A 23,883-nucleotide genomic window follows, 5' to 3' on the forward strand; every position below is an offset into this window, starting at 1 on the left:
CCTTGCAAACATTATTATACTCGTATGTCTCTGAGAACCAGTCAAAAATTTTAAAAAACCATAAGATTATCTTATTTTTTTCACGGCTAGACTTAATGTCGACATATTTATCTTTTAAGAAGGAAAGAAAAAAATGAACAAATTTACTTTACCCCGTTATTAAACAAATTATAAAGTTACAAATTAATCTAAATCAGAAACCATCCACTTCAGCCGATGTTGATGACGAAATGTCCGAGATGGAAGAGGAAAGGGGTGCTTCTTCGTACGGCTGGAAACAATTGGCAAATTGGGTTGGTGGGAAATCTTAACAACCCTGACCTTGCCCCTTAGGTTTTTTATCTGTTTGATCCGATGAATAAAGCTTTGCATGACAGCAAGTCCAACGGCAAGTAAGAGCTAAAGAAAAAAGTAGAAACAGGTTTCAAAATCAAGAAAAAGAATTCTGCTGTTGAAAAGAAGTGCTGCAATTGTGTCAAATTGTGAAAAATTCAAAATTGCTATTGACATGCGCCAAATCCATGTTTTTGTGGTCTTCCGGTTACGCAAAACACTGTTTTCGCGCATTTGTGGATATGTTCGACTTTTTTACTTATTGTACAATTTCTATTGGCAAGTTTTCTCCAAACTTAAGATTTGAGTTAAAAGGGATGTATTCAAACTTCCAATAGGTAAATTGATCTCATTCCAAAATAAGACAAATTATTGAACTTCAAAATTTATTATTGACTGTTCAGTCTTCCGAAGGAAGGTTTCAAAAGATATCTATCTCCCTGTCAACTTTAGGGAATATGGTTTCCAGTTTTCCTCATTTTTTTCGAAGATAACCTAACGATTTTTCTGTAACTACGTGGTCTACGATCTGTAACTACGTAGTAAATATAGTCAAGAACTATCTCTTTTATTTGAAGTGTTTTCTCATGGAAAAGCAACTATAACCATTTCCCTGGAGCTTTTACTGTTTATGTCCGTATTAACCCATTTCTATTTGAAACATGTTTCTGAAATGAGCTGCGAGAAGAGTTGACAGGGAAGAAGCGTTTACATAGTCGTCCTGCGCCGCCAGGTCTTGCAGCCAGCTTATTTTTAAGTCTCTTCTCAACATTTATATTTATTGGGCAACTAAACTTTATTAGAGAGGATGGGAAAAGCTAAAACCATGCGGAAAAGCCAATGAAAACTGCCAAATATCGTTGCAATAAATGCAGCAAGAGAAACTCTTGTACATGTTTTGCACATTTTTCTAAACACAATTCGCTATTAGCTAGTTTTGTAGAAATTATTTCGCAGCAAGGCAAACCGCTATTGTTGATGAAAGTAAAGATTCTTCTTTTCCTTCGATTGGTTTCATCAATTTTAAATCTCTTTGGAGAAAAAGGCCTACAGAATTAGTTCTCTTTAGGAACTAATGTCACCAAGGTGTCCGCCCTATCACGCTAACCATTTACTACATTTTCTACCACAAAAACGGCCCTTGGCCTTTTAGACGAATTAAAACCGATTTCCATCTTTAAGAATGCTAAAGCTATGCTGTACTTTCAATGCTTTTTCAAATTACTGCTAGACCATGTTAAGTCAAATTTTTTATTCATAGTTATAATTGTATTCCCATATTGGCACATTAATCCATTTCACTGATAACCTAATTAGAGCAGCGCTACTATTCTCTAGTTATTGACTTCAGGAACATTTTACCTACCTCTCAAAATGTTAAAAACAAATTTTACTTAAAAAAATTAATAAATAAATTTTTTTTCTAATTATGATAAGAAACATTTTAGAGAAAAAAATCTAAGGAAAGTAAAAAATCCATTTAGTACACTTCCGATACTTTTAGGGATTCATTTGGAATTCCGCAAACTAATAATTTTATAAAAACTTTAACTCTCATTTATTGTATGAAACATGCAGAACCGTACAAGAAACTGAATTGGTACTTTAGAAGGTACAAAAACCATTCCCCCACCACCTAGAGTCCTCTTTTTCCAAAATTCCCAAGTAGAAGTTTTAGTCCAAACTAGTGCATTGAAGATATAAAAGTACGGTGACCATTATTTTTGTATCAAAAAACAGGACAAGGAGCAAAAAAAAATATTAATACGTTTATTAACTCGAGATCGGTTATTACAAAACAATGGCCATATAATTTGGCCCATGTTCAACCGAAACTGAGCGACTACTTGCACTATACACTTATTAATTAGTAACAAAATGTAAATAGTAACTCTTGTAAATAGAAAAAATAGTCAGTCTTTTAAAATCACAACAAATTTTGTTTTAATGTCACATTCTTTAAAACAATACTAACGACAATAATATACAAATATATCTAATTTTCACAATATGAAGGTCAGATCTTAACAAAATCATACATAAATCTTCGAAAAAATATTCATATTTTCATTAATTTCATTGAGTACAATTAAAATTTCATTGAAAAACAGTACAAAACAGTACAAATGAATAAAAAACAGGACATTTATGCTTAAAAAAAAAAAAGAAGGACAGCGTCTTAAAAAACAGTACTGTCCTGCCAAAAACAGTACGAATGGTCACCGTATATACAATAAAAGCCAAAAGTAAATCGTTGTAGCCAAATTTTTAGAAAATCCTGCTTCTAGTTAAAAGATTTGGCTGCTAGATGGCCAGGTCCCAGATAAGACGAGACGTGTTTTTTTTTTAAGTATATCGCTTTGAAATTCGGGCACTGCAGTGATGCGGTCGGCATTTGACGCATGCGCTCTGTATACCTACATCAGTCAGGAAGAAACCAGACGCTACTATGGAAACATTCGATTGTGTTTGCGTTTGTTTTTGAGAGTTTAAAAAGCTTCCACCGATTAAGAATCCCTCCGACTGAGAAATATGCGCTGTGATTCGTTTTCTTAGTGCTAAAGGTGTGAAAATGGCTGAAATTCATCGAGAGATCAGTGAAATTTATGGAGAAAACATTGTGAGCATTGGAATATTAAAGAAATAGGTTAGAGCTGTTAAAGTTGGCCGCACGAATGTTCATGATGTGGATCGAATCGGGCAATCTTCACTCATTACTGAAGCTTTGGTGCAGAAAGTTGATAATGATTGGTCTATCACCTTTTTCTGCAATTGAAGATGCATCTGGGTGGTCAGCGCCACGACGACGATAATGAGGTCAAAACATCCGTGATGCAGCGGATGCCAAATCAGGCGGTAGACTGACTAAAAGGATGGGATGTACGATACGATATGTGCCTTAATATTATTGGCAGTTATGTAGAAAAATAGATTAAGGTGCAGGCTTACATGTAAAAATAAAATTGTTAAGAAAAGTATACTTTTTCTTTTATTTCTCAACGGTACTTAAAAAATGTCTTGTATAAAGTTTTAGCTTATTGATTTTTAATGTCCGATTTACTTAACAATAAAGAAAACAATCACTATGAACTATTGGGTTCAACCAAGCCATCAAATACCCGTCTAAGCCAATCTTTTTAACCAAAATCCCTAAGAACCATTGCTAATGCTTTCTTCCATGCTTCAAATCTGCACCAAGACTTCAATACCCATTAACTTATCGAAGTAGTTAAAATAAATATGAAAGTCTGACAAGATACAAGACTCATGGAATTCCACCAACTTGGTTTCTCTAACTGTGCTCAGAATCCACTTGAACAACTAAAACGTGGCTGGCTTCGTGACCGCCCAATGAGTAACTGAAAAGTTACCATATGTTAAATTAAATAGACCCTTGCCAGCGAGTGGGGCGAATTCTCTACATAATGGATCATCTCATTCATTATCATCCTTTCTGACACTACTAGTTTTAATTACTTTGTTTTTATTAATTACTGATGTAACAAAATAAAAAGAAGTAATATGAATTTTGATTACATCGTATTGGTAAGTGTTAACAAAAAAAATAAATATTTAAAACATATTCAAAAAAGTTTAAATTAAATGCAGGAGCAAGCTTGTAAGAAACAAGAGGTTGTTGGAGTCTACGAGTGTAATATTCTAAAACTGGAGTTCCTATACAGAGATAACAAGTATTATATAATTTAGGGGAAATGTACGACCCCCTTGGGCTATTACATATGTTACATTTAAAATATTCCTGAGAATAGGCTAAGAGAGCAAGGGACTTTCCTCGCTTCGTTTGTTACCTAGCAACTACTTACTATCCAGGTAAAAATATCTATCATCCGGCTTGATGAGAGGCGAGGCGTAGAATAGGATGTCATCTTAAGAATAATTCCGCCCTTACGACTACCCTTCATGCTGTCTGACTTCGCTTAAAAGGATAATAACATTTTTTACAGACGGAAAATTGAACCCTCCCTTCCCAATCTTGTTTTACAGAAACTGCCAGCCACTTTCATTATGATTATCTCATTTTTTTCTTTTTTAACGTTTTTTTTTTTTAAAAAAAAAAAGAGGTCAGAATTGTAAAGTAAATTATGCCCAGAAAAAATGTTTTCACAATGGTTCTTTAGTTCAGTAAAAGGATTGTCCAAATTAGTTTTTAAAAATAATAATCCAAAAGGGAAGAGAGAATATTGTCAATTTCAGACATTATTTTTTATTTTATGCCGAGCTTTCGACCTAGGGACTAGATCATCTTCAAGGCTATGCAACATATTGTGCTCTAGCCGAATTTTAATGTACATTAATTTGATATGAAAAATAGTTCCCAAAAAATGGATTAATTTTTAAAATTACTCATTATTTTTACTAATTTAGTGGTGTTACTGCAATATGTTCTAGAACCACACCAACTGAAACGGTTTGAGTACTTGCCATGCCTGGGATTCAGGGATGTTGCTGATTGGCGCGCAAAGAGAGTAATCTGATAATCTGAGAAAGATATTTGAAGGTAAAGGAAAGCGCATATGGAGGACGCTAGAGCCTGGGTAACATGTGTTGGCTCAGAATATGTCAACCCTAAGAAATTGGAGGAGTGGTCTGAATCTTGAAAATTAGAAGTGTTTATCTTAACCTGCCGGCTCTCTAATCACTGAGATTCCCAAAAGAGTCTATGAAGGATTGGAGGAGCATGTAAACTCCTTAAAAAAAAAACTCCCAATCTATTGTTGAAGGCCAATTTGGGGACCCCAAGCCTCTTCCGGCACAGTCCACCTAGCACTTCCTTCTTCCTTTCTACTGTTTACTCGTACCGTATTATCCCCACAAAGGGAAATATTACCCTAGCAATATCCCCGTCACTGGTAACTCACTACGTCTACGAAGTTTTCCTAATTCCGTAAGGAAAATTAGAATACTATATCCGGCCAAGCCGAAGAGAAGAGAATACTGAGCTCAACTTCTCAGGAGCGCTCTCTGTATCTAACTGTTCACTGTAGCAAGCTCCGCTTACTCACATACGCGCCGCTCTCTTTACTTCTTTTGTTCGTAACTCCGAACTCCTTGCTTCTTTGTTAACAATCCGAAGTAAAATTTTTCTCTTTTAGATTTATAGGTACTTATTTTATATATAGATATATGTATATTTCATTCCAGGCCTACATTTGCTTTAAAATTCTCTTATTTAAAATTAAAATTGTCCAAAATTTTTGTTGCCCCATTTTAATCGGTAACATTAAAAGGAGTACATTGAATATGGAATAGCAACTAATGGCTGCCCTTTCATTCCAGATGTACCAATAGCCCTTTCAGGAAACTTGGAAAGTCTACAGGGTCATACCTACCACTAGTAGAGGCCACAATAGATTTAAGTAAAAGTGCAAAATGCAAGAGTGAAGGAACAAATAACTTGTTCTAAGTTGTGATTCTTGTTGCAAAATGTATCCTATTCTCTCTGGGCACCACGCCATCAATATCAACGCCGTCTGTAATTGCTGGGTACCAAATAAAGTATTGATTCACATTCTTATCATTTGTTACAGGAGTTTTAGGCCATTATTCACGCGGAAGCAGCACTGATTTTGTACATTTGAAAATGAAGGAGCAGACTCATTATATTCTTCACCATATTTGGATGGATTTCCGTTTGTGGTAAGCTTCTAAAGCCAGGAAATTTATGCCGGGACGATATTCTAGTTTATATGCAAAAAAGGATATACGCTCTACTCATTAAATTTAAGTACCCGTACAAAAAAAGAAATTGACAGACAGATCAATGCTATCTCTGGGCTCGGTTGAGAACTGTTATCGTGCCTTGAAGTTATGAACCTTGAATATAATGTCATCTTTATTTATTTATAAAAGTACCTCTCCTTAATTCATTATTTGAGGAAATATGCGTCCGGTGAATAATGAAATAAATAAATAAATTATGTATATATATATATTTTAAAGAATTATTTAAAGAAAAATGTTTAAAGTCAAAATAAGTAAAGAAGAGATATCTCGCTGGAAACTTTTTCAAAGATATTAACTCACAGACTCTATCTTCTTTCTTTTCATTTGTCTGGTGAAGTTCTTTTGAGGAATTGCTGCCTGGGGACAAATAGCATTCTGAACGCCCGATCTAGTCTCCAGTTTTAATAACAAAAGGGAACTAAAAGCAGCAGATAGTCTAATATTCTTTGCTAAGATAGTGCGCTGGATGGCGCCTACTTCTCATTTCTGCTTCAGTTTCTTTTTTTACTTTTATTTCAATTTTTTTTCTTTTTTCTGTTTGCAGAGAGTGTAGACAAGATTTAATAAAAGTCTATATTGTAACACACTTGCAAAATATCTTGTATTTTATGTATTTCATTATTTATTCCAGACATTCTGCTCGTCAACTTTAACAAGCTGGCAACTTTTATTTAAGTAACTCATTATTTAGACCTACTTACGATATTTTCTACTTTTAATTTATTCGGATTTTTTGTTATACATTTAAAATAATAATGGAAGTTGAGGAAATATTTATTTAATTTTGTTTATTCTGAATTTATCAAGACTTTTCTTCTTGATTTCCACCAAATTTTGATAGATTAAATTTAAACCTGGATTATATTCCATTACCACAAATACCCTAGTTGCAAGGTTGCAGTCAAGAAGAAGGAACTTGGGTAATGCTCCATCAATCTTGGTGTAGGCGTGTGAAGGCGCCTGCACCCATATTTGGATAGGGTTAGTCTCTATGCGGGAAAACGCATAAAGACGATGGCGGGAAAGATAAAAGAACCGCCAAGTGAAAGCTTTGTACACCTGAACACCTGGAAAATTGCCAACAATTAAAAAAAGGTGAAAATGCCCTAATTAATATGATCTAAAATTCATTAAACTATATTGTTCATTGCTATGCGGGTTGGTTGAGTTCAACTCGCCACGCCCTGAAGAGGACAATATATTTGTCGAAACGTTGGCAAAAAGACGAGTTTGTTTTTTATTTGACCGATTCCTCTCCAATCTTGAATCCTTAGTTCAATAATTTACGGTCACGAAGCCTATATATTCATAGTTAAAATTATTCATTGTAAGAATATCACTTACGGATTATTTCTAAGTACTACCTGAAACTATAGATTTCCACATCGCAATTCACTGTTGCTGTTAGGTACAAAGATAGCCAGCGACCATTATTTCTCCATTCGAGGCATTATTAACAAATTAAATCTCATTTCTAACAATGATTTCGTCTAGCACAATCAAAAGACTTGCTTTAAATTTAGTTTTTGGTTCTCTTGTTGGTTCTATTATTTTGATCTAAAGATAAGTTTAGGAGTTCACAGTAGTTCTTAAACTCCTCTAAAAACTAACTTTTGGAATTTGTTATTTTAATAACGAGAGAGAAGCGTTCAAAGAATTCTACTCAAACTTTAAGAAGAAGTTTTCAACTAAATAACTGTTATTAATTTATAGCTGTTAATGAAGTAAAACGTTCCTTTAAATTTTCAATAATTAATCGCTGATCATAATCTAGAAATAAATTTTGACAGACTTAATTTCAAAACTTTTCTGACGTTTCACTCAGCTTTAGTGCTTACATTTCAGAAGTTTGCCTATTGTAATAAGTAGTACATTGTTAAAGTTATTCATTTCATGCAACTGTTTTCTTTGGGCACGGAAGAGAACAGAATAAGCACTCGATAAACTTTTACTCAAATCGAAAAAAGATAATTTTACAAAGGAACTGTTTTGATAGGAGTTTGGTCACATTGGAATATTATGCAGCAGTTTCCGTTTAAAACCATTGGTTAAGGTGGTGGATGGAAGAATGGTCTAGAGCTTCAGATTAGATGGAAGGTGAGGAAAGGTCAGTGGATTACTTCAAAATTATGAGGTAGATTAGGGTTTTTTTATGAAGGGAAACATTAGAAATGATTCCTCAACTTTAGATTGGTATTCTCTGGCTGGACGGATTCAAGTAGCCATTTCAGTTGACTGTATTTTCTCTTCACTTAGTTCTTTATTGCCTTTCAGTCGGGTGTGTGTGGTCCAAATAAGTCTACTATCCAGGAAAACTTCTGCGTCAGATTTGATTGAGTATTTATCTGTAGAGTCAGGCAGTTTTATGGTTTTAGTGCAAATGTAATCTATGCGGATTTATTTGCTAGCGTGAGCACCATTCAGTTATGATGGTCCAGCAAATTTTGAGAGGCTAAAAATAATATAACGTTATCATCAGAATAAGTTCGTTATACCAGGATGGGTAAGGATCAACAAGAAGTGTAGGATAGGACCTAGGATGCTGCATTACATGTCAACGTTTGCTTCGAAAGCTGTCATGAATTAGACTTTTAAAAAAAATAATTATTGTAAATATAGCGTCCTAACGTCTCGGTCCATTGTTGGTTTTAGTATAGTGTTCTTTCTCTTCGTAGAACACCGCCCAATGAGCTGTAGATGCTACCATGAACGTGACTGAGGAACATGAACCAAAACCCACGGGAAAGTTAGCGCTATCTTGAACCAATCACTGCCCACGATCTCCAAAATTTAATAAACAATTTGAGTGACGTTATTTTGTCAATTTTATCGGTTTAGAATACAAATAGTTAAAAAAATAATTATTTTTAGAAAATAGATTGTTTAAAAGATAATAATTTTATCAAATTAGATTTCTTGAAAAGTATTTGCTAGATTTATTGTTAATTTGATTTGCTAATTTTATTACGTAGATCATTCATTGTTTAAACAATGTTTTTAACATGAAATGACCCACCTTGTTTACACTTGATTCCAACGCGGAGACTCCGGATTCTAATTCAGCTGCTGGCCCCTAGATTTATTCATTCTAAGAGGTACTTATATCTCATTGTCCGGTGATGGGCAGTGTTGTGTGCAACGAGAGAACGAGAGGAAATCTGTAGGCCGGCAGTGCACTGAAACAAGCTCCAGGCGCCAATAACCTTTAGATGTTGATGCTCCTTAAAACAAAAGTCGAAAGACGTTCCAAAATTTCGGTTGGAGATATTCAAAGTTCTTTCGAATACATTATAGATTCTTTACTGGACTAGAGATAGTCAGAAAACAGACGCACAGGTTTTACAAGACGGAAAAAGAAGTTGATAGATTGATTTTTTTCAATTGAAAAGGACTAATATGCACCTAATATCCCATTTTTGTATTAAGAAATTTTAGGGGGCATATTTATAGCGTATTAAGAATAAATGACATTTTAAAAGGTAATAACGAAGTTCCCAAGAATATTAAAATTTATTAATCAAGCGTTAGCCATGTTTACTTTTAATAAGTCACACATTAACTTCCTATAATTAAAATTTATTTAGAAAGATAAAATATCAGTTGGCGTGACAATTGAGCATAGTTAATATTCCACACGTACATTCAGATAAATTGAACATCATTATATTTTTGATCGCGTTTGTAAACGTCATAATAAGGCTCCATTGTTACAAAAATGATAAAGCCGACGTATATTTCAATTTTTATCGGCCACTACAGAACACTGGAGTCATTAACTAGCCGCCATTGAGTTGATTAAATATCAAAATGTCGTGCGTTAGGCTAGAATATTATCTTATATTTCTGTCCGGGCAATAAGTGTCGTAGGGTGGAATTGGTTTATGTTACCGGGGTGTTCGTGATAACCTGTCAGCGGAAAATTACAAGGGACATAATTTTTTGGTGGAAGAATGAAGGGTAGATAGTGAGACGGAAGCAAAGCAAGATGTGGAAGGTAATTGAGAGAGGGCCAAACTTAGGCACAATGGCTTCCTGTTTAGAAGGGAAGTGAAATGCTGTAGATCTGGGACAGCCTGGAAGAAACATGTGTGTGTGTAAATATATGTGCGTAGGGAAGCGTGTGTTTGTGAAGAATGGAAAAAAAGGGAATGAAGGGGGTGGGCAAATTGAATTGTGTTTGGAGGCTGTGGGGCCCTCTAGTGAAAGAGCCGGTGGAGGACCAAGTGGTGCGAAGTGGCGACCACTCTCCTTGATAGCCACCAGCAGCCAATAACTTGCCGGCCAGTGGCACACAATCTTCGATGTCACGGCCTCTCATTCTCCTTCCATAATCACTAGCAAGGGCTCTTTATTAAAGAGATATTATCTAATATCTTTAGATTATTAAAAAATAAATAAAAATATTGTGGTACGTTCTATTACTATTAACAAGTTTATATTTTATTAGAAATTGATAAATAAAAATATTTGTCTGTAATCGCTTAACAGTAGGCCCAAAATTTATAAAAGCTGAGTGAAAGAATTTAACATTTCAAGCACTAGTGACTGAATTATTTTCAGTGCATCGTTAGATAGATAGATAGATTTAACTAGGGCGGCCTCAAGGTCTACGCCACTGCGACCCCTTTGGATCTAATCAGTGCTCTGTTGCAAAGTGCGATTGATTGGTAATTTATCAGTTTTAAATCATTACAAACAGAATAATGTAATATAAATTTATTGTTAAAATAAATAAATATATTTTTAGTTTTGAATTACATGTTAGCAATACCCTTTAAACAATAAATGAAATAGTCTGATTCATCACGAAGCGATAAATAGTTTTTACGCGATATTGAATATATTTCCGAAAATTCATCTCAAGAATCAAATTGTTTATATAATACTACTTGCATAATAGTAGCAACTAATCATCAACAAGATTACGTACCACCGATAGTTAAGAAAATCATGATACGATTTAAAATATGATTTACAATAAATCTAAGCAATTTTAGTTAGTTTTTTAATTTAATTTATTTTACTTTTTATAAAAGTTTAAAATTAATGGGCGCCACCGAGCGGTTAGAGCGGCCCGCAAAGCTAAGATTCTCGTTCTAGGCCTTGGATTTTATTTAATGTTTATTACATATGAGAACTTTGTAGTAAAGAATTGTATATTACTAGTTGCCTCCGTCCAAGATACCTACTTAGGGAGTTGGACTTAAAGCCCGTCTGAAATTATAGGTGATTGATTACTCTACTTTTTAATTTAAGTTGATTTCTTCTTCTTAAGTTGATTTTAAATTGATTTATAGGGAGAGAGGGCCCAATTACTTCCTCCTCTTTGAATTGATACTTCTCAATTTGTAGGAATTTAGAATATTATTCTAAATTTAGCCAACTTATTTAATTAGAAGTACCGGCGATAATGTACGTACTTAAAGATGATTTAGAGAGTAACCCAAAAATTCGTCTTTTTCAATAACTATAATAAACTGAACTAAGGACCCTCAAAAAAAAGTAAGCGCAAATCCGATAGGAGAACCAATGTGCAGTTATGGAGAGTTCATCCCTTATTGTTGCACTATCTAGTGTTCTCAGTAGAAGGATACTAGTTTTAGGTTCTTGTTGTATTTACCAGTTCCTGATGGTAAAAAAAAAAAGTTTTAAAATTACAGTTCTTTCATAGAGTAATTTCATAAATCAGTAGAGGTCTCAGAATTATCTTTCTAGCAAGCACAGGCGAAAACATTTTAGAATGGACAAATTCGATCAGGAAATGAATTTCATCGAATAAAAAAATAATAATATCAGTGCGATGTGTATTGGCCAAGTTTGCTACAGCGGAATCGACAATGTAACAGCATTTCTATTTAAACTGCCTCCTTCGGGTTAGGGGGCGGTCATAGTTTAAAAGTGAGCTGGAGGAGCCAATAAAATTCATGCGCCATGAAGGCAACATGTCGCCTTTAAACTCCTTTACATTGATAATAATGCAGCAGGCTCCTGCTCTCTCCAGTTGGTGCAACTTTCCTTCCATGTATAGTTTGTCGTCCCCTCAGTCTATCACACAGTATCCTCTTTCTCTACTTTAGATCCTTTATGCAAACACAGAAAACATAGCTTATTCCCCAGAGCGTGATTTTGCACTCATACTATTATCCCATAGGACTACACTCTGTCCTATATAATGACTATAAAGGCGAATGGCTATAATACCCCTCCACTTCGCTTTGCCCAACAGCGCTAACTCAGATTACGGAATACAGTTTTATTTATGACTCTATTTCCTTCTCCTATTATAATAAAACTTAAGCGATATCGAAATAAATTGCTATGTAGTAAACATAAGCAATCATTATTTTTACTGTACAAGTCAAAATTGTTAATTTTATTACTCGATGGGAAATTGTTTTTTATTTTTATAGTTTCGCATAGTTTTTCAATTGAAATTGATCAAAATATTGTAAATCTTGGTAATTAATTAAAATTGCAAAATCTGCAAGTACCTGAAAGTCTTTCATATTACAGCTCATAATTTCATCTTTTAGGCTAAAACATTCGAAAAAGCTTATGCAGTTTATTTAAATGTGTTTCAATTTTTTCCCCATTCCTTTAGAACTTATTTATCTCACCACTACTGCAGCTTTCTTTCACTAGTTGAACAATGTTTCCATTTCTTAAAAATTCATGCAGCAATAATTTAACAATTATAGTTGTGGGGAAAAAAAATTACTTCTTCCAAGAACAAGTGAACTAGATGATTCAGTACTACATCGTTCTTACAGTTAATATCAGCTGATTAGCGAAAATACAGGACAATCTTATATTAACGCTGTAGTAGGCACTTGGCTGGTTGAAATAATCAAAACTGCGCTGTCTGATTGCTCGTTCAGTTTAAGAAAACCATTAACATTGTTCCACACAAAACGGCATCAGCAGCTGCAAAAATTTAGTTATCGTCTCGTATTCTGAAATTTGATTCATAACTTTCGCTTAATTTAGCTACACTGAAGGCCCTTACTTCCTTTAGAACTACCACTTCCCTGGTTTGGGAATGAAAAAAGACCCTGGAACAACTGGCTCGGCACAATAAAGTTCGGCTGGAATGGGTGCCGGTTCATGTGGGAACGGAGCTAACACTACTTTCATTGGCCCGGAACCTATCCTGAGGATCACCATGGGTGCAGAGACTGGATCTGGAGAGAGCATGAAAAGAACTGGGTGATGTTTCCTGGGGTCAAATATGGCAAGAGTATAATGATCTTGTTGGGTAAACAAAGAACCAAAGGGACTCTGGGCTTGGGTAGAAATCAGATTACTCTGATTACAGGCCTATTCACGGGGTGCGGCAGGATCAGAAAGTACTTGTTCTTGGTGGGGAGGGGGACTCATTAGCTCGGAACCGTGTGCCAGGAAGAGGAAGAAACGGCCTCTCACTTGTTCGATTGCGTTACAATCGAGTGGTTGCGCTAAGAAACCTTTGGATCTTTGAGACCAAAGGAGATAGTAGCGCAAAAAGAACTAGTAGGGAAAGTCCTCAACCTCCTTAGGGTACGTTCACAACGGAGCTGTGAGCATAGATGATAGCGGAGATGATAGCAGTGATGCATCAGCGCTTATAGAATAACCTAGTACATTCTTATGTGAGCGTGCACAACGAAGCTTCGACTAGTGACTCATACTCGCTGCTATAAACGAGCATAGATGATCGAATTGAATTTTTCATTTTTCTGCTAGCTGAACTCCAGTATCGGAGCTTCAAAATGGACGTCGAAAAATTATTTATTTAGTGCTGTCTTTACTCATTATTATTTTATTATTTACTTTTAAACAATATTTAGTTTTTTAAATCGTGCTTACATTTATTTTCATGTGTATTTATTTGTTGTTTTTTTTCAATAAAATCATTACTAACCTAAGAGTAATCACTAGTTTTCCTTCTATGGTTATAGGATTTCCATGACAATTTTTCCAAAGTTTTCTTAATTTTGACCTTATTTTTTCTAAAATATAGTCGAATGTGGGTGGACTCATCCTCACATATTCAAAAAAACGATCCGGATAATTTCTAAGTTCTATATATAAATAGTGAAATTCGCCCAAAGTACTTCGTTTTTTATTTATGGTATGTACATGATATTTTCTAAAGCGTTTTTTCTTTAAAATATACGTTTTTGTTGCTGCTGAACATAAAAACTCTTCTTCACTTCTCGGACATGTTGCATGTATCACAGCTCCGTTGTAAACGTACCCTTAGTTGGGGAGGTTTCGTCTACTAGATCCAAAGGGAATGGCACAATAAGCCTCTTGTGGCTGCGGTGCCGTGGAGTGTAGGTCCTATCCCGATAATCTAATCTAACCTAAACTATTCTTTTATTTTTTGATGGTAGAAGTTAATGTTGGCTCGCTAAAATTAATTTTCTTTTCTTTTATTTTTTTTTTAATTTTGCAAATAAATTTAATTCTAGCTGGCCATTGAAGATTTTTGGCCAATTTTTAGCAAAAAAAAAATGAGTGGGTTCAGAGCATGACGAGCACCTGACAGTTTTCAATTTCGAAAAGTAGATTCTTAAATAAGTATAAAAAAAAAAAAAAATTTTGAATAGTTAATTCAGCAGGGAGGAAGTGTAAAGTTTAACATTTCCGCATTGCTTCCGTAAATGGGGGAGAAAGTGGGATGAAGAGACATTTCAATTAGTTGATGGCCACCATGTTGCAGGAAGGGAAAAAGGCATCATACTTTTTTCTATCAGTAAATTGAGGAAAGATGGTCAAAAGTCTAAAGCACCAAGTTTTTTGTTCATAATAAAAAAGTAGAATCGCATCGACTTTTTGAAGCCGACCTGTAGTCCAGTTATTGATTTATATATATAATATTTTACTAGTTACTTTTACAGGGACGGGTCTAGTGGTCAAGAGGTGGCTTTGTAAGTGGGAGATCCCCAGTTCGAATCCCGCGTACGACTACTTTTTATTTCTTAGGAAAAATTGTTTATAGTAAAGAATGAGCTTCCGCTCCCGACCACGACACCTAATTGGTAGTTGGACGTTAAGCCCCGCCTGAAAATAATTTCTTTACTTACTTTTTCCCACAAATAATACAAATTTTGTTGCATTTTACGCAGATCTTACATTGGGAATCTCCGAGACAGAATTAATGCTCACAATTTCTGTACCAAAATCTTCCCTCTAAAAATAAATTGACTAAATAAATTTATGAAATGTGAAAATGAATACTGCACAAGTAAGAAAACGCTTCCTCCGGGCCGAAAAAAAAAGTAGAAATTTAAAAAAAAAAAAACTACGTGAAATTCAAACACAAACTGGAATAAAGTAAAAAATGATTGCTAGGGTGGTCTTCGTACAGAGTTTTTAGTGATATGACTAAAAATGGCAATCAATTGCAATAACAAAGCCAAATTTCAAATTGCAATATTACATCTACTGAAAGTAAGAAAATGAAATCCCAATTGGATTTCATAAGTTAGGAAACGAGTCTTTTAAATATGAAATATTTAAATTTTTATTAATCCAGTTTTATCAGTATTATTAATTTACACAATCAGCAAGCGATAAGTTGACCAAAATTACTTCACTTTCATTGATAAAAAAAAATTATTTTTACGCCATTTTTATGTTGATATCCACAAGCTGATAGATCGGAAACAAGTTTCTCGCCGCGCTCCTATCCTTGCGGTAAACCCTGACTTTCTGCACGATCTTAGCAAAATACCATTTAAAATTACGATTGATTGTATGATTGTAAAAATAATAATTTCTAGATAATGAAACAAAATTTAAATTATCAATCCGCTTGCTATTGGTTAAACATATCGGCTGTACTTCTCAGTTTCCCGCATTGAATAATGATGGGTTGACACATCTATTATTAAGATCTATTACTTTCAGCTGATGATGGATTACGTGTTTGGTAACCTTTTTGAATCTGTTTGGGGTTCTCTCTTCAATTATTTACAATCATCAATCTTCCAATCCAAGATCCATACTTTTATGATATTCTTGTTCAGATTTCATGCACTTTAATATTTATTTATCTTCATTTTCAATTTATTTAAAAAAAAAAAAAAACTGTAGACATAGTTTGTAGACAATTTATCAAAACTAAGATAATAATTCATTTTTAAACTTAATCTGTAAGAATGTTTCATGATTGGCGCTAGTGTTTGAAAATCGTTCCTGTGCTATCTGGAATTATTTTAGGTGCGAAGAAATAGAAAAATTCTTTTTTTTGGAAATAAATATATTTATTTTTCATTCTAAGTTACAGGGTTTCTAGACTGCCTTAGCCTTGAGCAATGCTAGAACAGCACTAACTTTCTTATGCCCACGAATTTCACTTACACTTAGGGAGGTTTGTACTTGGTTTTAGGGACAGAGATCAGTAAATGTAAAAATTAAAAGACAAAAATAATAATCAATTTTAACCAAATACACATTATGAAAAATTTTAGTAAAGGACCTACTGTTACTTTATCGGCTAAGGGTACGTTCACAACGGAGCTGTGAGCATAGATGATAGCGGAGATGATAGCAGTGATGCATCAGCGCTTATAGAATAACCTAGGACATTCTTATGTGAGCGTGCACAACGAAGCTTCGACTAGTGACACATACGCGCTGCTATAAACGAGCATAGATGATAGAATTGAATTTTTCATTTTTCTGCTAGCTGAACCCCAGTATCGGAGCTTCAAAATGGAGGTAGAAAAATTAATTAGTGCTTCTTTACTCATTATTTTTGGTTATTATTTTATTATTTACTTTTAAACAATATTTTGTTTTTTAAATCGTGCTTACATTTATTTTTATGTGTATTTATTTGTTTTTTTCTCAATATAACCTTACCTCAGAGTTATCACTAGTTTTTCTTCTATAGTTATAGGATTTCCATGACAATTTTTCCTACGTTTTCTTAATTTTGACCTTATTTTTTCTAAAATTTAGTCAAATGTGGTTGGACCCATCCTCACATATTCAAAAAAACGATCCGGATAATTTCTAAGTTCCTTATATAAATAGTGAAATTCGCCCAAAGTACTTCGTTTTTTTATTTATGGTATGTACATGATATTTTCTACATCTTTTTTTTTTAAATATACCATTTCGTTGCTGGTGAACATAAAAACTCTTCTTCACTACTCGACATGTGCATGTATCACAGCTCCGTTGTGCACACTAATCAGCGATTATATTTTACTCTATCAGTTATCATCTCTGCTATCATCTATACTCACAGCTCCGTTGTAAACGTACCCTAAGTTAGTGATTCCCAAAGTGTGCGCCTCGGCTCCCCGGAGCGCCGTCATAAGGGCCCCGCGAAATATTCAATTAAATAATTCGGCAATTTTCTTGGAATTTCCAATTCTTGAATTTTTGCGCTGACAAAATTCCAAGAAATTAGCAACTTTCGAGTCTTTCATTGTTTTCTTTCCAATCCGCATCTTTTGAAGTGCGGCTAGTGCGCAAGCACGGCTTCCCCACCCAAGCTTTGACTAAATATCGCTCGAAAATTAACGTTGAACAAGAAATGAGGGTAGCCATATCCAATTTTATTCCGAGATTTGAGAAGTTGTGTAGTGAACATCAAGCCCATCCATTCCATTGATAATTTTAATAATGTTAATCATCAATGGACGTTCAACAAATTGTTTGTGAATTTAAAATTCGTGTTTAATTTATTTTTCAACTAACCTAACCACATGGTGGTTGTCCCGTCTCCATATGGATATTACCGAAACAGTTGAAATTAGATATTTTATATTATCCCAAGGGAAACAGTATCTGTTTTTAATTTTCCGCTTTTGAAAAGGAAAGTTTTCCAATTTTTCAAGAAAGTCAAAAATTTAGGAAAAATCTCATGTATATTAAGGGCGCCGCGGAAAAAATCCGATTATTTAGGGAACCAGAAACCGAAAAAGATTGGGAAACTCTGCTCTAAGCATTTATGATAATAATTACTAAAGTAAATTTAGATTTTGGGAAGTTCACTCCATGAAACTACTTCGTACTATCTTCAACTCTTCTGTTTGATATCTCAGCCGACAACAATACCTGTTGCAAACATCTCTATTGCTCAGGACACACATTTGATAAACTAGCTCTGTTGTTAGCGTATTGATATTGATCTCGAGTTTGAGTCCAGCTGCCGGATTTTAGATTTTTACCTAGAAACCTCTTACAGCTTACTGCCCGGTGATTTACACATATTTCCAGGCAGCCTACTGAAAAATACTTGCAAGCTCCAGTGAGCTCAGGTACTGACACGCCTTAAATAAAGAAACAAGTGCTAAAGAGCCGTACAGTCTTCCAAACATATATAACGTTTTCACCAACTAATTTAGATGATTTTTGATTTGTACCAACTTTTCAAAATTTAGTTTTCAGCGGAAGAAGGTTCCTGATATCCTTTATAAAATATTAACTATTAAACTCTCTGTAATTATTATAAATTACAGCTGTGAAGGTAATATTATGATTAGCTGAATTGTGGAAGTACTGATTATGCTGAATTATTTCTGATTGGTTTAATACCTGATTGAAGGCGCACCTGATTGGTTTAAATAATTGAAATGGTATAAGTTGATTGGCGGTTGAGTTTGAGAGAGAAATTATCCTTATAATGATAATAATCTCAGGATTTTTTATTATAAACATTCAAAGTAAGAAGTAAACTGCGTCTTTGATCATTCCAATTTGCACAGTATACCTTATATGTACTTTTTCTACTTGAAAGGGAAGCCATCCGTTGAAATAAATATTTCTCTGAATTAAAAATAAAATACCTTTTCCAAAAAAGAAATGTACATAAATAGGGTACTTGGACTGGGATAAAAGAGAGGTTGTTTTACCCAACACACCGCCGCGCCATGGGACATGGTTTCAGTGGATCGGGGACCCTTTTATCGAAAACGAAGAGAATTCTGTAGAAATTTATTTTAATTAGGTTTCCCTTCTTCCTGACTCTGAGAAAGAAAATAAAATAAATTAAAAGGTTTTTCCTTGAGGGCAGAGTTTTTTTTTTTCACTATATCCTTATTCAACAATTTGGTGAATTGGTAAAATGGACGGAACTTAAATTTTAATTAGAGGGGTGATAATAAAATAATGCAAAACCTTGCTTACAGAGTTACGATTCAAAGAAAATCATCGGAAAAATCAGTTTTCCTTTCACTTGGTCCTAGTAAGAAAGAGCTAAATATCGCTAAATTGATTTTCCATTGGAAACAAAAGTTTACGGGCTCGCCTCAGTCTGGAAAAGTAGTTTTTAGATAATATACGCAAATAGTAACTAACATTGTACACTATAAAATTTGTAACAGAAATTTAAAATAAATCTTTTAATTATTTTTCCAAATCACTAAAACTTTGACAAAAAACGAGAAATTACAATTAGACTCCAATATTAAAGCAGATTAACTAAAAAGAACAAGTTATTCTGCAAAATTTTTAATCACTTTTAATTTAATCAAAATTTTCAATCAATTAAAAAAAAAAAGTCTACAGAATTTAAGGATAATTTTTGGAAAGATTCCTACTAATGCGGCGGGGAGCGTTTTTTGGTTTAGTGGAAATTCCAGCCTGCTCAAGGTACTAAGATTTTTCTCTTACCTGGCTTTTCCAGTCAAAAATTTTTAATTTTTTTCTCCTCGGCCAGACCAGGTGAGAAAGGGAGGAATCCGTATATGTGCACCAAAAATCACTCTAATTTTTCCATAAGCTCTGTAAGGGTAGTGAAACCCCACCACTCATCCACTCTAGCGTAGGGGTAGTGAAACCCCACCACTCACCCACTCTAGCCAGAGAGAGAGAGACAGCCCCCTCGGCACACAGAGAAGGGAGGCTCGGCGAATGTATATAAGAACGAGAGGAAAGTCAAAAAAGGGATTCTGATATTCTGTTCAAAGTCTTACACTTGAGTTGTACACATCGTTTAGCCACGTCAGTCAGTCTGTTCTGTTCTTGTAGTGTAAAGTATACAGTCCTTGGCAGTCAGTCATATAAATATACAAAGTCTTATACCGATACTAAAAGTGTTATTTATCCATCAACATCTACAACCAACATCTCCTCAAACACTATTACAGCTCTATATAGTGAAGGCAATTCCAAAGATATATAATACAGTATGTACAATAGTTTGCTATAAGAGATAATAATAGTAGAGACAATAATTTGCTATACTAACAGAGGAGATACGTACACAGGGAGCACTGGTAGCGGAGTGCTTCACTTCGCTCTCCAGTAGCGTACCAATATTTTGGTGTACTTTGCCCTGACAGGTTATCTCTACCAATATACCCGGTGATGATAATATTTTTCAGTATATTTAAGCGGCCCTGATTACAATGAAATAATTATTTTTGTTCTGCTACTGCTCAGAGTGGCCACCAATTGACTAATTATTTGAATTATTGTTTATTTTGCTGAGTTTTAGCATACCCTGAGCGGAGAGCGGCTTAAGATTGGAGCAATATCTGCTACAAAAAGATTCCAATAAAATAAGCAATGAGCATTGATAGTAACTCTTTTCAGTAGCAGATGTTCGCACTCCTTACTGAGCTAAATTGGATCTATGCTAAAATTCTACTAAAAATTTTTTATTGTTGATTTTAATGTAGAAAGATTCCGAAATTTGAAGAAATTTAGTGGAAGGAAGGTATTGGGAGCAAAATTTGTTTAGTTGGCAAGGCAAACAGAAATTTATGTAACTTTTGAAATGAAAGTGCTCTAATAATTTCTTATCTTCCATACAAAACAAAAAAACGAGAGCTAGAACAAACAAATCTTCTATGAGAGCTGGCTGTCGAATATAATAAGAGTTAATAAACTGCAATCTTTACTAAAAGTAGAACGTGAGCCACCAGTACACCTACCTGATGGACCACGTTAGAGGATCATTAATGTTCATTAACTTATACAGGAGATGTAACATAATTAGTAGCTTGTTGGCGGGCGAATCTTGTTCTCCCGCAAAATAGATAAACTAAAAAAATTAAAATACATTAAGTAACTAAATTCAATTGGATTTCGGCTGGATTAATTAACAACCTTCCCTGAATTATTCAGGCGGGGCTTAACGTCCAACTACCAATTAGGTGTCGTGGACGGAGGCGTCTAGCAAACATACTTTACTATTTCTCATTTTTAAACATTAAATAAAATCCAAGGCCTATGACCGGGAATCGAACCCAGTACCACAATACATTTTAGCTTCGCAGGTCTCGCCTCTAACCGCTCGGCTACCGTGGCGCCTACCTTCCCTGAATTAACGAGCTGGTCAATAATATCAGATCATTAATTTTTTGCACCTAAAATTAAGATAATTAATTTTTTAACAATGTAATTTCATTTTTTCGAACCCAATTGAGCAATACTTTTGGATATCTTCGAAAGTTGTAGTATTGAAAAAACTTGTTCATTTTAGCAAATGCAACTATATTTCATTAATAATGCTGGTTCGATTAGATTTTCTGCCTTAATACTGACGGCATCCATATGTTTTTCAAACAAGTATACAGCACAGGGTTCAAATTTGTGTCCCAATTATTTAAGTATTCCTTATTTTATTGCCAAGAATATTAAATTGATAATATTAATTAGGAAATAAACATTTGGGAGGATTATGTTCTGAACGAACGTATTCATTGAGTCTTTAGTTTTCATTTTGATTTTTATCAACCAGCAGGTTTCCTTCTACCTAACTCTTGAATAATTTAGCTAACACAATTCACTTAAGAAAACTCAAAAAGAAAAGTAGTCCATCTCTTTTCAAAAATGGAAACACTCGACTTTCTATTTCTGCAATTTATTCTAAGAATTTATTTTGATACTATTTTGTTTGTAAAAGCGGATAAAAAACATAACATATATTCTAAACTATTACCTACTTATCCGATTTTCTAAATTTAGAATTTTAAAAAACACATTGAATTTCTATTAATACTTTAGAGGTAATTGATAAACTTAATGCAACTTAGGAGGTAAGCTTCAGTTCAATCGATACACTACTCTTCGATGCACTTCGTGAACCACTGCCCCGAATCTTTTTAAAACGTTATGAAACATTCCCGGTTTATTTAGAGTTACTAATGTTTAGAGAAATAACGCCATACAATTTTCCACAATTCAGAGCTCTAAGATTTCTTTGATATTCAGATACTTGTAAAGTCAGGAAATCGTGAAGGAGATTAACATCCAACATTCTGTACGGTAGACATTCATTCTCTCTCGTAGCAGTATTGTTGATCTAAAGAAGTAAATGTAACTTGACTCAACAGAGAAGACTGCACCCTCTGCATTCAGCCATCACCATTACTACAATTATGTCTGCTAAGTTTGTGATTACTTGTAGGAAATTATATTGGATTCCAACAAAATCTTGCATTGCCATAGTAGCTAATGTGGCAGAACTACTCTTGTAAGGCCCGCTGGAGCGCCATATTCGGCCTTATGAAGATCTTTCTTGACCAAAGTGCTGGGGCAAATTATCGTCGATATAAGCATTTAGAATTGTAATAATATGTGCAATTATTATTGATTATGGAGTACTTAAGACCCGGCTAAAATTCAACATTATTAAATCAAAGTTTGCAACTTATTTAAATAAGTTAATTTAAATTTTACTAATATTTTTAAAATTAGAGCAACGCTTTGGTGATAATATAGAAAATAGGCTATTCTTCTGTTCATAAAACCGGCATCCAATGCTTTTACGTCATAAAACTAGACTCTGCTCTCAATGCAGTTTGATGGCACATTAGATAAAATGGACAGTTTACACCGAATGTATCTGAATTCTCGTTTAAGCAATCTACAAAGAAAATTTTATTATTTTGTTAATTTCAGGTAATTTTGAGTGAATAGATTTCCAAACCAGCTGAAACGCCACTATTTTACTTTCTCTCACTCCATTCAGTGAGGAGAAGATACTGGACAGATTTTCGATGTTGACTTTTCATAAGAAATATCCATTCTTTTCCTTGACAATTGCCTTTCCTTCACTACGGCAATGGGAAGTGTCCTTGCTATGTAACCACTACTACACAGTGATACCTAAGGTAACTAATTACAGTAGATCTAAGAGCAATGGGTGTCCTGTGTACCCATTAGTAATTCTTTATTAACTAAACCAATAAAATAATGGGATTTGTGACCTTAAGAACTCTGTTTGATGACACATTAAAGTATAACTTTTTTGGTGCGGGTTTGTACACTGAAATGATGGCGGGCTTACTTTTTATTTTTTTACAAAGGGTATTCGAATAGTTATGTAGAAGGTTACTTTGACAATTTAAAGTACTATCTACAGGGAGAGTGTGTTCTTATAAAATTCTCTTTGACATTTTTTGTCTAGCCGACAAAGTTGAGCATCTTATTCCCTATAGACTGATGCATTCTTTTGAGTAGTTTACGCACTAGTCACTAAATTGAATCAAGTGCGGCACTGTAGAAGGGTAAGGATCTTGCAGCGTGGCAAATTTAATAAGTTCTGTTGAAAACAAAGTTTAACGTGGGTGACCGGCTGCAAGATAAGAGAATTGGTTCTATCTAGGTAACGGACCCTTATTCCAAACCACAACCTTATCCTGCATCTTTTTTTTTTATTTTTCTCTCCTAGACGACTGGGAACCCTCTTCAAATGTCTGCATTTCACCCGAGGTCACCCTAAACTCTTATACATAATCTCTTCGGTTATATAAAGTGACAGGAGCTTATTTAATAGCGAAAGTGAGTGAATTATTTTTCACTCCGTTGTCTAATAGGATTATTTCTTGGAATAATCTGCAATAAATCAACTCT

Source organism: Rhodnius prolixus, unplaced genomic scaffold (genome assembly GCF_049639745.1).
Source record: "Rhodnius prolixus isolate KJV_2025 unplaced genomic scaffold, Rpr scaffold_1, whole genome shotgun sequence".
Classification (NCBI taxonomy): domain Eukaryota; kingdom Metazoa; phylum Arthropoda; class Insecta; order Hemiptera; family Reduviidae; genus Rhodnius; species Rhodnius prolixus.